The 14,378-nt window shown below is 41.7% G+C and overlaps 1 pseudogene; it reads left to right on the plus strand.

Moving 5' to 3' along the window:
• Nucleotides 1–3,188: 3,188 nt before the first annotated feature.
• LOC147989859 (uncharacterized) lies at nt 3,189–4,142 on the plus strand (annotated as a pseudogene).
• Nucleotides 4,143–14,378: the final 10,236 nt, after the last annotated feature.

Consider the following 14,378-nt stretch of genomic DNA (forward strand, 5'->3'; position numbering starts at 1 on the left):
GGCTTTCGTGGAGTTTTGGGACTTTTGGAGTTGTGCAAAATAGGCCTGTAATATTTTCTCCTTTTCTAGCCCAAAATTCCAGCTGCCGGCATTCCCCCTCTTCATGTAAACCTTGTAAATAAGAGAGAATAGGCATAAGTATTGTGACATAATGTGTAATAACAGCCCATAATGCAATAAATATCGATATAAAAGCATGATGCAAAATGGACGTATCAATCACCAAAACATACATCAAGTGGATCACATGAATATCCCATTGTCACCACAGATAAGCACATGCAAGACATACATCAAGTGTTCTCAAATCCTTAAAGACTCAATCTGATAAGATAACTTCAAAGGGGAAACTCAATTCATCACAAGGATATAGAGGGGGAGAAACATCATAAGATCCAACTATAATAGAAAAGCTCATGGTACATCAAGATCGTGCCATATCAAGAACATGAGAGAGAGAGATATCAAACACATAGCTACTGGTACATACCCTCAGCCCCGAGGGTGAACCACTCCCTCCTCATCATGGAGACCGCTGGGATGATGAAGATGGCCACCGATGATGGATCCCCCCTCTGGCACGGTGCCGAAATAGGGTCCCGATTGGTTTTTCATGGCTACAGAGGCTTGCGGCGGCGGAACTCCTGATCTAGGTTATTCTCTGGAGGTTTCTGTATTTATAGGAATTTTTGGTGTAGGCCTCACGTTAGGGGGGTCTCTGAGTATTCCACGAGATAGGGGGACGCGCCCAGGGGGTAGGGCACGCGCCCCACCCTCGTGGATGTCTCAAGACTCTTCTGGCCCAACTCTTTTACTCCGGGGGCTTATTTTGGTCCATAAAAAATCATCAAAAATTGGCACGTCAATTGGACTCCGTTTGGTCTTCCTTTTCTGTAGAACTCAAAAACAAGGAAAAAACAGAAACTGGCACTGGGCTCTAGGTTAATAGGTTAGTCCCAAAAATCATATAAAATGGCATATAAATGCATATAAAACATCCTAGATGGATAATATAATAGCATGGAACAATCAAAAATTATAGATTCGTTGGAGACGTATCAAGCATCCCCAAGTTTAATTCCCGCTCGTCCTCGAGTAGGTAAATGATAAAAACAGTGGCATGCTACCTAACATAATTATCAATATAATTTTCTTTATTGTGGCATGAATGTTCAGATCCGAATGATTCAAGACAAAAGTTTAATATTGACATAAAAATAATAATACTTCAAGCATAATAACAAAGTAATTATGTCTTCTCAAAATAACATGGCTAAAGAAAGTTCATCCCTACAAAATCATATAGTTTCGTTATGCTCCATCTTCGTCACACAAAATATTCAAATCATGCACAACCCTGATGACAAGCCAAGCAATTGTTTCATACTTTAGTATTCTCAAACTTTTTCAACTTTCACGCAATACATGAGCGTGAGCCATGGACATAGCACTATAGGTGGAATAGAGTGGTGGTTGTGGAGAAGACAAAAAGGAGGAAGTTGGTATCACATCAACTAGGCGTATTGAAGGGCTATGGAGATGTGATGAGGACACCACAACCATTGACAAGTCTCCAACAATTATAGGTCCAATCACAAGAAGTCGCGCCAAACAAATAAGTGACCAGGTAAACGCTAACTTAAATTTACCTTGTAACCTTGATGACACAACTATGCTTTCATCTCCATTGTTGTTGTTTGAACTTAGGTATAACATGGAAGCAATCCAACAACCTATGAGCTCTTGAAGCAACCGCTTTGGAGGAACAAGTTTGGAGAAAAAAAGTTGCAAGTGAAGCTGATGCTGTCAAGTTTTTACCTCTGATGTTTTGGTGTGGCACACCCATGTGATGGAGAGACGGGGCCATAGGGGTACATCAACATCAGCTACATCAAATTATATTTCCAATGCAAAAAACCTCACATCATTTGGAGTTGTGAGTCAAAAGTTCTAGTCATTCTCGTGGAAGGTGTCCAGGCTGTCAAGACTTCGCGAATTTCCGAGGAGCTCTGCAACAACTCCCAAAGTTGAATGCTTATTCACCCAAGAAAGCCATGAAAACCTGCTTACTTTTAAAACCATTTTCACACCTAGATAAGGGGGTTGTCCCTGCTATAAAACCCCATCTCCCCCATCCTCTAGAGGACCTTTTGGTAAAACCATTCAGCTACAAGCTTATGCAGCAAGACTGCTAGAGAGATCCGAGAGATCTTGCTACCTTTGCTCTTGTGAGTTCATTCTGATTCGCGAGAAGGAGCCTCTGGTTCCCCCTAGTTCGTGCTCTACGGTTCCGGCCGTTTTGTGTGGATTAGTCCCGGTTTGTGGTTCTGCGATTGTTCGGACAGCGGGTTGGAGTTCTTGTAGCTTCGGTCAGCCATCCCCAATGTACGGGTTGCATCCAACCTTGGCAGGTATAAAGCTAGTTATCCCGGCTGCTTGCAGCTAGTTATCCCTCCCGATTCGATCCTACGACGTGAAGATCGGGCCACCCTCGGGCGTGAACTCGTTCATCGGGTTCCCACCTATCATCTGGTATCAAAGCTTTCGTTGACACGGTAGGATATGTTATCCAACTTTATCTTGCTATCATCCATTTAGATCGAGTGTTTTTCATGCTATATTTTCTGTCCTAGAAGTCCAAAGCCCCACCAAAAATAAATCCAAGCCTTGATAGTGCTGAGATCTTGTTGTTGCATACCTTGCATGTTCTTCAGCTTTTAGATCTGCATCAAGTTCATCTTCATAATTGCTTTCAGATTTGGTTGTTGTGCTTTGGAAAAAGAGAGAAAAAAAAGAGTGGCAAAAAAATCAAAGAGAGAAAAAAAGAGTGGAACAAAAGTCAAGAGAGAAAAAGAAAGTCTTGTGTAAGATCCAAAAGTTTCAGCTTGATAGAAAAAAATTTAGAAGCTTGTGTGTTGTGTTTTTCAATCTTGGTGCAAAGGTGCAGCAGATCCATCCACATATTTTTCTTGGTTTGCATCAACTTGATTTCAGCACAAGCCCCTTTTTGTTTACCCCACCGAGCTCCACCAAAAACCGAAGCTAGTTCTTTGATCCCTGTCTTTCAATCACTTTAACACATCCGGGAGAAGCACAATCTGATGTGAACTCATAAGAACTTTGGTGAGTAAGAGGTGAGGTTGTCTGATTCCACAAAATTATCATATTCCACTTTTGGCCTTACTAACATGGCAGGATCTAGATCGAGTGTTCATGGAGAAAACCATGGGGAAGAAGATGCCCCGGTCACACGTGCTGATTTTCAAGAATTACAGAACATGGTTCGAGACCTTGGAAGGATGTTTCACGAGCGACCTCCAGCAGGTGGCGATAGGGTTCGACACCGACAACACCCTATTGACCCACTTGAGGAAGTTGGGGATGAAAATTCCGTGCATGCTGCTGTGGATGGTGACTTGGAGGATGATAACAACAACCATGGTGGACATGTGGCTGCTGCTCGTGGGCGTGGTGTTGCTGCTCATGGAGGGCAGCGAGGAGGACAACTTCGAGGGCGAGGGCATGGTCCTCGTGGGCACTACTATGACCCTCATGAGCGTGTTGCTCGTGGTCATGGAGATGATTTTGATGATTATGATGGTGTCCCATACCGTCGTGCTGCTGAAGATGGGCGTCGTGCAGAACGTCGTGATCGAGATGGTTGAGATGACATAGCAAGAATCAAGTTGCATATCCCCAAGTTCACAGGAAAGGAAGACCCCGATGCATATTTTGATTGGGAAGAGCAGTGTGATCAGATTTTTCGTATCCATAACCTTGCAGATCCGAAGAGAGTAAACCTTGCTTGTGTTGAGTTTTCTGGTTATGCACTCACCTGGTGGAATCAACTACAAGAAAATCAACTGCTGCTAGGCCATGATCACATTGACACTTGGGAAGAGATGAAACAAGCCATGAGGCGAAGGTTTGTTCCTTCACAATATCAAAGAGATCTCCGAAACAGATTGCAGCGTCTCAGCCAAGGTACGCGCATGGTGGATGAGTACTATAAAGAGATGGAATTGTTGTTGGTTCGTGCTCGTATTCATGAAGATGAGGAGTCAAAGATGGCAAGATTTTTGCATGGTCTCGACAATGAAATTTCTGATTTTGTGGAGATGTTTCCCTATAACACTCTATAAGATATTTTGGAGCAAGCAAAGCGCACGGAGAGGAAGGCGCAGCGGAGTGGTCATGGACGGATATCTCATGACCGCACCACCACACCATGGCAAAGGTTGCAGCCAAGTGCCTCTCATGGTGGTTCTCATTTTCAGCATACTTCACACCCTACTGCCACCCTACGAACAGCGGCTTCATCGGCATCATCACCATCCCCTAGGAATGTGGACAAGCATGCTCCTTCTGCTGCTGGAAGTACCACTAACCCCACGGCTGTACCATCATCTCAAAGCCGATATATTGAGTGTTGGAAGTGCAAAGGGCATGGTCACATTTCTTCTGAATGTCGAAACAAGAGAGTTCTCTTTGTGAATGAACAAGGTGAATGGGAATCTGAGAGTGAGCATGAAGATAATGGAGCATCGGGTGATCATGAGGATGAAGAGGGCGAGAAGAGTGGTTGTGATATTCAGGCCGACATGGGAGATTGCTTTGTTTCTCGTCGTGTGCTTAGTGTTAATGCAGCTAGAGAAGATAAAGGGCAGCGACATAATATTTTTCACACCCGTGGCACCATCAACGACAGGGTTTGCAGAATTAATGTTGACAATGGCAGTTGCAATAACATTGCAAGTTCAGATTTGGTAGAGAAGTTGGGACTGAAACAAAGAAGGCACCCAAGTCCATATAAGATGCAATGGCTCAATGATTGTGGTACACTTCGAGTAAGCAACATTGCCACCGTTCAGTTTTCCATTGGGAAGTACCGGGATCAAGTGGAATGTGACATGGTGCCAATGCAAGCATGCCAATTGCTGTTGGGAAGACCTTGGTTGTATGATCATGATGTGCAAATCAGCGGCCGTACTAATCGTCTCTCATTCCAATACGAGGGAGAGCACATATCTTTGCTCCCTTTGACACCCGAAGAAATATTGATGGATGATCTAAAAAAGAGAGAGTGAGCGAGAAACACTTGAGTGACATCCACCAACATAGTCAGCGAGAGAATCCAAAGCCAAATAAAACCCCACAGCTTAAATTGACCAAGACATGGGAAAAACAGGGATTAGTTATGATGGCTAGGAAAAGGGACATGAGAAAGTTGAGAGAACCCAATTCCGTGTTCTTTGTACTTTTGTACAAGGAAAATTTTCTTTCTACTAATGAATTAACCTCCACCACTCCTAGTGTTGTTGTTGAAATTTCACAGGGGTATGAAGATGTGTTCCCCGAGGAGATACCACCAGGGCTGCCACCACAAAGAGTCATTGAACACCAAATTGATTTGGTTCCAGGAGCCCCATTGCCGAACCGACCACCATACCGCACAAATCCGGAGGAAACCAAGGAGATTCAGCGACAAGTTGAAGGCCTACTAAACAAAGGTTATGTAAGGGAAAGTCTCTCTCCTTGTGCTGTACCCGTTCTTTTAGTGCCAAAAAAAGATGGATCTTCCCGAATGTGTTGTGATTGTAGGCCTATTAACAACATCACCGTGAGGTATAGGCACCCCATACCTAGGCTTGATGATATGCTTGATAAACTTAGTGGCGCCACCATCTTTTCTAAAATTGACTTGCGAAGTGGCTACCATCAAATTAGAATGAGAGAGGGTGATGAATGGAAAACTGCTTTCAAAACAAAATCTGGTTTGTATGAGTGGTTAGTCATGCCATTTGGATTGACAAATGCACCTAGTACTTTCATGAGATTAATGAATCATGTGCTTAGAATGTTCATTGGCAAGTTTGTGGTTGTTTACTTTGATGACATCCTGATTTATAGCAAAACTTTGGACGAACATGTTGAACACATTCGGTGTGTGCTTGCTGTCCTAAGAGAGGAGAAATTATATGCTAACAAGGAAAAGTGCACATTTTGCGTAGAAAAAGTTGTGTTTCTTGGCTTTGTTGTTTCAGGTCAAGGTGTGGAGGTAGATGAGGAGAAGGTCAAGGACATCCGTGAGTGGATGCCTCCACAAAATGTAAGCCAAGTACGAAGCTTTCTTGGCCTTGCTGGTTTCTACCGTCGGTTTGTGAAGGACTTCAGCACCATTGCTGCCCCAATGAATGAGCTAACCAAGAAAGATGTTCCCTTCAAGTGGGCAAATGCACAAGAGAAGGCCTTCGAAGAGCTGAAAGAAAAATTGACATCTGCACCATTGCTTGCACTACCCAGCTTTGGTAAGACTTTTGAAATTGAATGTGATGCAAGTGGTGTTGGTATTGGAGGCGTACTAATGCAAGAAGGCAGGCCTATTGCATATTTTAGTGAGAAGCTAAGTGGTCCAACTCTAAATTATTCAGTTTATGACAAAGAATTATATGCACTTGTGAGATCTTTGGAAACATGGCAACATTATTTGTGGCCTAAAGAATTTGTGATACATTCCGACCATGAATCTTTAAAGCACCTTAGGGGTCAACAAAAACTGAACCGTAGATGTGCAAAATGGAGTGAATTCGTAGAATCTTTTCCCTATATTGTCAAGTACAAGAAAGGAAAAGATAATGTTGTTGCTGATGCTTTGTCTAGACGCCATATTTTACTCTCACAACTTGATACTAAAATTCTTGGGCTGCAAAGCATCAAAGAATTGTATGCCAATGACCCATATTTTGCTGAACCACACTCGAAGTGTAGTGAGGGGAAAGGTTGGGAAAAGTTTCACTTGCATGATGGATTCTTGTTTCGAGCTAACAAATTGTGCATCCCAAATTGCTCTATTCGTTTGTTGCTTTTGCAGGAGGCTCATGCTGGTGGTCTCATGGGACATTTTGGAGCAAAGAAAACTGAGAGTGTGTTGATTGACCATTTCTTTTGGCCAAGGATGAGGCGTGATGTTGAGCACTACATACTACGTTGTGAGATTTGCCGCAAAGCTAAGTCACGTTTAAACCCTCATGGACTTTATACTCCCTTATCCATTCCTAGTACACCTTGGGAAGATATTTATATGGATTTTGTTCTTGGATTACCACGCACTAAGAGGGGGAGTGATTCAGTTTTTGTGGTGGTTGATAGGTTTAGCAAGATGGCTCATTTTATCCCGTGTCATAAGAGCGATGATGCTTCACACATTGCTGATTTGTTTTTCAGGGAAATCATGCGGCTACATGGAGTACCACACACTGTTGTTTCAGATCGTGACACCAAGTTTTTGAGCTATTTTTGGAAAACGTTGTGGGCAAAGCTAGGGACAAAGCTTCTCTTTTCCACTACATGCCACCCACAAACGAATGGACAAACTGAAGTTGTCAACCGCACGCTATCCATGATGCTGAGAGCAGTTTTAAAGAAAATTTTGAAGATGTGGGAAGAATGTCTCCCCCACGTGGAGTTTGCATACAACAGGGCAGTACATTCGACCACTAAATTTTGTCCTTTTGAAATTGTTTATGGTTTCAAACCTGCTGCTCCCATAGATCTTTTGCCTTTACCATTGCAGGAGCGAACCAATCTTGATGCAAGTAAGTGTGCTGACTTCGTGAAGAAAGTTTATGAGAAGACCAAGGAAAATATTGAGAAGATGACTGAACAATATGCAAAACGAGCAAACAAGGGAAGAAAGAAGGTGTTTTTTCTTAAGAAGGTGATCTTGTGTGGGTACACCTGTGGAAGGATCGTTTCCCAGATCAACGCAAATGCAAGTTGCAGCCACATGGAGATGGTCCATTCAAAGTTCTTGCGAAGATCAATGACAATGCCTACAAGATTGACCTTCTGATGGATTATGGTGTTAGTCCAACTTTCAATGTGTCCGACCTCTCTCCATACTTTGGACCATCAGAGTCGAGGACGACTCCTCCTCAAGAGGGAGAGGATGATGAGGACACCACAACCATCGACAAGTCTCCAACAATTATAGGTCCAATCACAAGAAGTCGCGCCAAACAAATAAGTGACCAAGTGAACGCTAGCTTAAGTTTACCTTGTAACCTTGATGACACAACTATGCTTTCATCTCCATTGTTGTTGGTTGAACTTAGGTATAACATGGAAGCAATCCAACAACCTATGAGATCTTGAAGCAACTGCTTTGGAGGAACAAGTTTGGAGAAAACAAGTTGCAAGTGAAGCTGATGCTGTCAAGTTTTTACCTCTGATGTTTTGGTGTGGCACACCCATGTGATGGAGAGAAGGGGCCATATGGGTACATCAACAGAAGCTACATCAAATTATCTTTCCAATGCAAAAAACCTCACATCATTTGGAGTTGTGAGTCAAAAGTTCTAGTCATTCTCGTGGAAGGTGTCTAGGCTGTCAAGACTTCGCGAATTTCCGAGGAGCTCTGCAACAAATCCCAAAGTTGAATGCTTATTCACCCAAGAAAGCCATGCAAACCTGCTTACTTTTGAAACCATTTTCACACCTAGCTAAGGGGGGTTGTCCCTGCTATAAAACCCCATCTCCCCCATCCTCTAGATGAGCTTTTGGTGAAACCATTCAGCTACAAGCTTATGCAGCAAGACTGCTAGAGAGATCCGAGAGATCTTGCTACCTTTGCTCTTGTGTGAGTTTATTCGGATTCGCGAGAAGGAGCCTCTAGTTCCCCCTAGTTCGTGTTCTACGGTTCCGGCCGTTTTATGTGGATTAGTCCCGGTTTATGGTTCTGCGATTGTTCGGACAGCGGGTTGGAGTTCTTGTAGCTTCGATCAGCCATCCCCAACGTACGGGTTGCATCCAACCTTGGCAGGTATAAAGCTAGTTATCCCGGCTGCTTGCAGCTAGTTATCCCTCCCGATTCGATCCTATGACATGAATATCGGGCCACCCTCGGGTGTGAACTCGTTCATCGGGTTCCCACCTATCAAGATGCCCATCAATAGATATCAATGTGAGTGAGTAGGGATTGCCATGCAACGGATGCACTAGAGCTATAAATGTATGAAAAACTCGGCAAAAGAAACTAAGTGGGTGTGCACCAAACTTGCTTGCTCACGAAGACCTAGGGCATTTGAGGAAGCCCATCGTTTGAATATACAACCCAAGTTCTATAATGAAAATTTCCCACTAGTATATGAAAGTGACAAAATAAGAGACTCTCTACCATGAAAATCATGGTGCTACTTTGAAGCACAAGTGTGGAAAAAGGATAGTAACATTTTCCCTTCTCTCTTTTTCTCTTTTTATTGTTTGGCTTCTTTGGCCTCTTTTTTCATTGGCTTCTTTGGCCTTTCTTTTTTTCCTCACATAGGACAATGCTCTAATAATGATGATCATCACACTTCTATTTATTTACAACTCAAGGATTACAACTCAATACTTAGAACAAAATATGACTCTATATGTGTGCCTCCGGCGGTGTACCGGGATGTGCAATGAATCAAGAGTGACATGTATGAAAAAATTATGAATTGTGGCTTTGCCACAAATACGATGTCAACTACATGATCATGCAAGGCAATATGACAACGATGGAGCGTGTCATAATAGACGGAATGGTGGAAAGTTGCATGGCAATATATCTCCGAATGGATATGGAAATGCCATAATAGTCATAAAGAACTGTTTTGAGGAAGGTAAATGGTGGGTTTATGGTACCGGCGAAAGTTGCAAGGTACTAGAGAGGCTAGCAACGGTGGAAGGGTGAGAGTGCGTATAATCCCTGGACCCAACATTAGTCATAAAGAACTCACATACTTATTGCAAAAATCTACAAGTCATCAAAAACCAAGCACTACGTGCATGCTCCTAGGGGGATAGATTGGTAGGAAAAGATCATCGCTCGTCCCCGACCGCCACTCATAAGGAAGACAAATCAAAGAAATACCTCATGCTTCAAGTTTGTTACACAACGGTTACCATACGTGCATGCTACGAGACTTGCAAACCTCAACACAAGTATTTCTCAAATTCAAAATTACTCAACTAGCATGACTCTAATATCACCATCCTCATGTCTCAAAAACAATCATCAAGTATCAAACTTCTCCTACTATTCAATGCACTTTATATGAAAGTTTTTATTATATCCATCTTGGATGCCCATCATATTAGGACTAATTTTATAACCAAAGAAAATTACCATGTTGTTCTAAAATACTCTCAAAATAATATAAGTGAAGCATGAGAGTTCATCTATTTCTTCAAAATAAAACCACTGCCGTGCTCTAAAAAGATATAAGTGAAGCACTAGAGCAAACGACAAACTACTTCGAAAGATATAAGTGAAGATCAATGAGTAGTTGAATAATTATGTAACTATGTGAAGACTCTCTAACATTTAAGAATTTCATATCTTGGGATATTATTCAAACAGCAAGGAAAAAAATAAAATAAAATGACGCTCCAAGCAAAACACATACATGTGGTGAATAAAAATATAGCCTCAAGTGAAGTTACTGATAGACGAAGACGAAAGAGGGGATGCCTCGCCTTCCGAGGCATCCCCAATCTTAGGCTCTTGGTTGTCCTTGAATATTACCTTGGGGTGCCTTGGGCATCCCCAAGCTTAGGCTCTTGCCACTCCTTATTCCATAGTCCATCGAATCTTTACCCAAAACTTGAAAACTTCACAACACAAAACTCAACAGAAAATCCGTAAGCTCCGTTAGTATAAGAAAATAAATCACCACCTTTGGTACTGTTGTGAAATCATTCTAAATTCATATTGGTGTAAAACCTACTGTATTCCAACTTCTCTATGGTTCATACCCCCCAATACTACTCATAGATTCATCAAAATAAGCAAACAACACACGAAAAACAGAATCTGTCAAAAACAGAAGAGTCTGTAGTAATATGTAACTCCCGAATACTTATGTAACTCCAAAAATCCTGATAAATTAGGAAATCCTAAGATATTTTTTTATTAATCCTGTGCAAAAATAATCAGTATTTTATCGCGCTTGTGTTAAAAATGAAAACTAATCTTCTGGGTGCAAAAGTTTCTGTTTTTCAGCAGGATCAAATCAACTATAACCGTAAGCCATCCCAAAGGTCTTACTTGGCACTTTATTGAAACAAAAGCTATAAAACATGATTACTACAGTAGCATAATCATGTGACACACACAAAAATAGTAGGTATAAATGTTGGGTTGTCTCCCAACAAGCGCTTTTCTTTATTTCCTTTTTAGCTAGGCATGATGATTTCAATGATGCTCACATAAAAGATAAGAATTGAAACATAATGGGAGCATCATGATCATATGACAAGCACATTTAAGTCTAACACACTTCCTATGCATAGGGATTTTGTGAGCAAACAACTTATGGGAACAAGAATCAACTTGCATAGGAAGGTAAAGCAAGCATAACTTCAAGATTTTCAACACATAGAGAGGAAACTTGATATTATTGCAATATGTAAAAGCATATGTTCCTCTCTCATAATAATTTTCAGTAGCATCATGAATGAATTCAACAATATAAACATCACATAAAGCATTCTTTTCATGATCTACAAGCATAGAATTTTTATTACTCTCCACATAAGCAAAATTTTTCTCTAGTAGTGGGAGCAAACTCAACAAAATAACTATCATGTGAGGCATAATCCAATTGAAAGTTAAAATCATGATGATAAGTTTCATGGATATCATTGTTCTTTATAGCATATGTGTCATCACAATAATCATCATAGATAGGAGGGATGCTTTCATCATAATAAATTTGCTCATCAAAATTTGGGGGACAAAAAATATCATCTTCATCAAACATAGCATCCCCAATCTTGTGGCTTTGCATATCATTAGCATCATGGATATTCAAAGAATTTATACTAACAACATTGCAATCATGCTCATCATCCAAAGATTTAGTGCCAAGCATTTTAATGCATTCTTCTTCTAGCACTTTGGCACAATTATCGGAATCCTTATTTTCATGAAAGATATTAAAAAGATGAAGCATATGAGGCAACCTCAATTCCATTTTTTGTAGTTTTCTTTTATAGACTAAACTAGTGATAAAACAAGAAACAAAAAGATTCGATTGCAAGATCTAAAGATATACCTTCAAGCGCTAACCTCCCTGACAATGGCGCTAGAAATGAGCTTGATGTCTACTACACAACCTTCTTCTTGTAGACGTTGTTGGGCCTCCAAGTGGAGAGGTTTGTAGGACAGTAGCAAATTTTCCTCAAGTGGATGACCTCATGTTTACCAATCCGTGGGAGGCGTAGGATGAAGATGATCTCTCTCAAACAACCCTGCAACCAAATAGCAAAGAGTCTCTTGTGTCCCCAACGCACCCAATACAATGGTAAATTGTATAGGTGCACTAGTTCGGCGAAGACATGGTGATACAAGTGCAATATGGATGGTAGATATAGGTTTTTGTAATCTGAAAAATATAAAAACAGCAAGGTAACTAATGATAGAAGTGAGCATAAATGGTATTGCAATGTTTCGAAACAAGGCCTAGGGTTCATACTTTCACTAGTGCAAGTTCTCTCAACAATAATAACATAATTGGATCATATAACAATCCCTCAACATGCAACAAAGAGTCACTACAAAGTCACTAATAGCGGAGAACAAACGAAGAGATTATTATAGGGTACGAAACCACCTCAAAGTTATTCTTTTCGATCAATCTATTGGGCTATTCCTATAAGTGTCACAAACAACCCTAGAGTTCGTAGTAAAATAACACCTTAAGACACAAATCAACCAAAACCCTAATGTCATCTAGATACTCCAATGTCACCTCAAGTATCCGCGGGTATGATTATACGATATGCATCACACAATCTCAGTCATCTATTCAACCAACACAAAGAACTTCAAAGAGTGCCCCAAAGTTTCTACCGGAGAGTTCACAAGGTCACAGAACTTGCAAGTTGATCACCAAAACGTACATCAAGTGGATCACGTGAATATCCCATTGTCACCATAGATAAGCACATGCAAGACATACATCAAGTGTTCTCAAATCCTTAAAGACTCAATCTGATAAGATAACTTCAAAGGGAAAAACCCAATTCATCACAAGGAGATAGAGGGGGAGAAACATCATAAGATCCAACTATAATAGTAAAGCTCACGGTACATCAAGATCGTGCCATAACAAGAACACAATAAAGAGAGAGAGAGAGAGAGAGATCAAACACATAGCTACTGGTACATACCCTCAGCCCCGAGGGTGAACTACTCCCTCCTCGTCATGAAGAGTGCCGAGATGATGAAGATGGCCACCGGTGATGGATCCCCCTCCAGCAGGGTGCCGCAACAGGGCCCCGATTGGTTTTTGGTGGCTACAGAGGCTTGCGGTGGAACTCCCTATCTAGGTTATTTTCTGGAGGTTTCTGTATTTATAGGATTTTTTGGCGTAGGTCTCATGTCAGGGGGGTCACCGAGTCATCCACGAGATAGGGGAACGCGCCCAGGGGGGTAGGGTGCACCCCCCACCCTCGTGGATGGCTCAGGACTCTTCTGGCCCTACTCTTTTACTCTAGGTGCTTCTTTTGGTCCATAAAAATCATCAAAAATTGGCACGTCAATTGGACTCCGTTTGGTATTCCTTTTCTGTAAAACTCAAAAACAAGGAAAAAACAGAAACTGGCACTGGGTTCTAGGTTAATAGGTTAGTCCCAAAATTATATAAAATGGCATATAAATGCATATAAAACATCCTAGATGTATAATATAATAGCATGGAACAATCAAAAATTATAGATACGTTGGAGACGTATCAGGGCGCCCCTAGGCCGGCCTCCTCCCCTCTCCCTCCTTTATATACGGGGGAAGGGGGCGCCTCTAGGACACACCAATTGTTCTTAGCCGTGTGCGGCGCCCCCTCCACTGTTTACTCCTTCGGTCATATCGTTGTAGTGCTTAGGCAAAGCCCTGCGCGGATCACTTCACCATCACCATCACCACGCCGTCGTGCTGACGAAACTCTCCCTCAACACTTTGCTGGATCAAGAGTTCAAGGGACGTCATCGAGCTGAACGTGTGCCAAACTCGGAGGTGTCGTACGTTCGATGCTTGATCGGCTGAATCAAAAAGACGTTCGACTACATCAATCGCATTAAGCTAGCGCTTCCTCTTTCGGTCTACGAGGGTACGTGGACACACTCTCCCCCTCTCGTTGCTATGCATCTCCTAGATAGATCTTGCGTGAGTGTAGGAAATTTTTGAAACTAATTACATGCTACGTTCCCCAACAAGGCACATTTGACATGAACATAACGAAACAAGACTTCCAATGAGGGGGAAACCACATGGCAATTTCAGGGAAAAAAATAACTTGTCATGTTCCTCTTTATAAAATACAAGAAAATAAAAACTTGACATCAATGTTTAT

The sequence above is a fragment of the Triticum urartu genome, chromosome 1A (assembly GCF_056163025.1).
Source record: "Triticum urartu cultivar PI428250 chromosome 1A, HENAU_Tu73, whole genome shotgun sequence".
Lineage (NCBI taxonomy): Eukaryota > Viridiplantae > Streptophyta > Magnoliopsida > Poales > Poaceae > Triticum > Triticum urartu.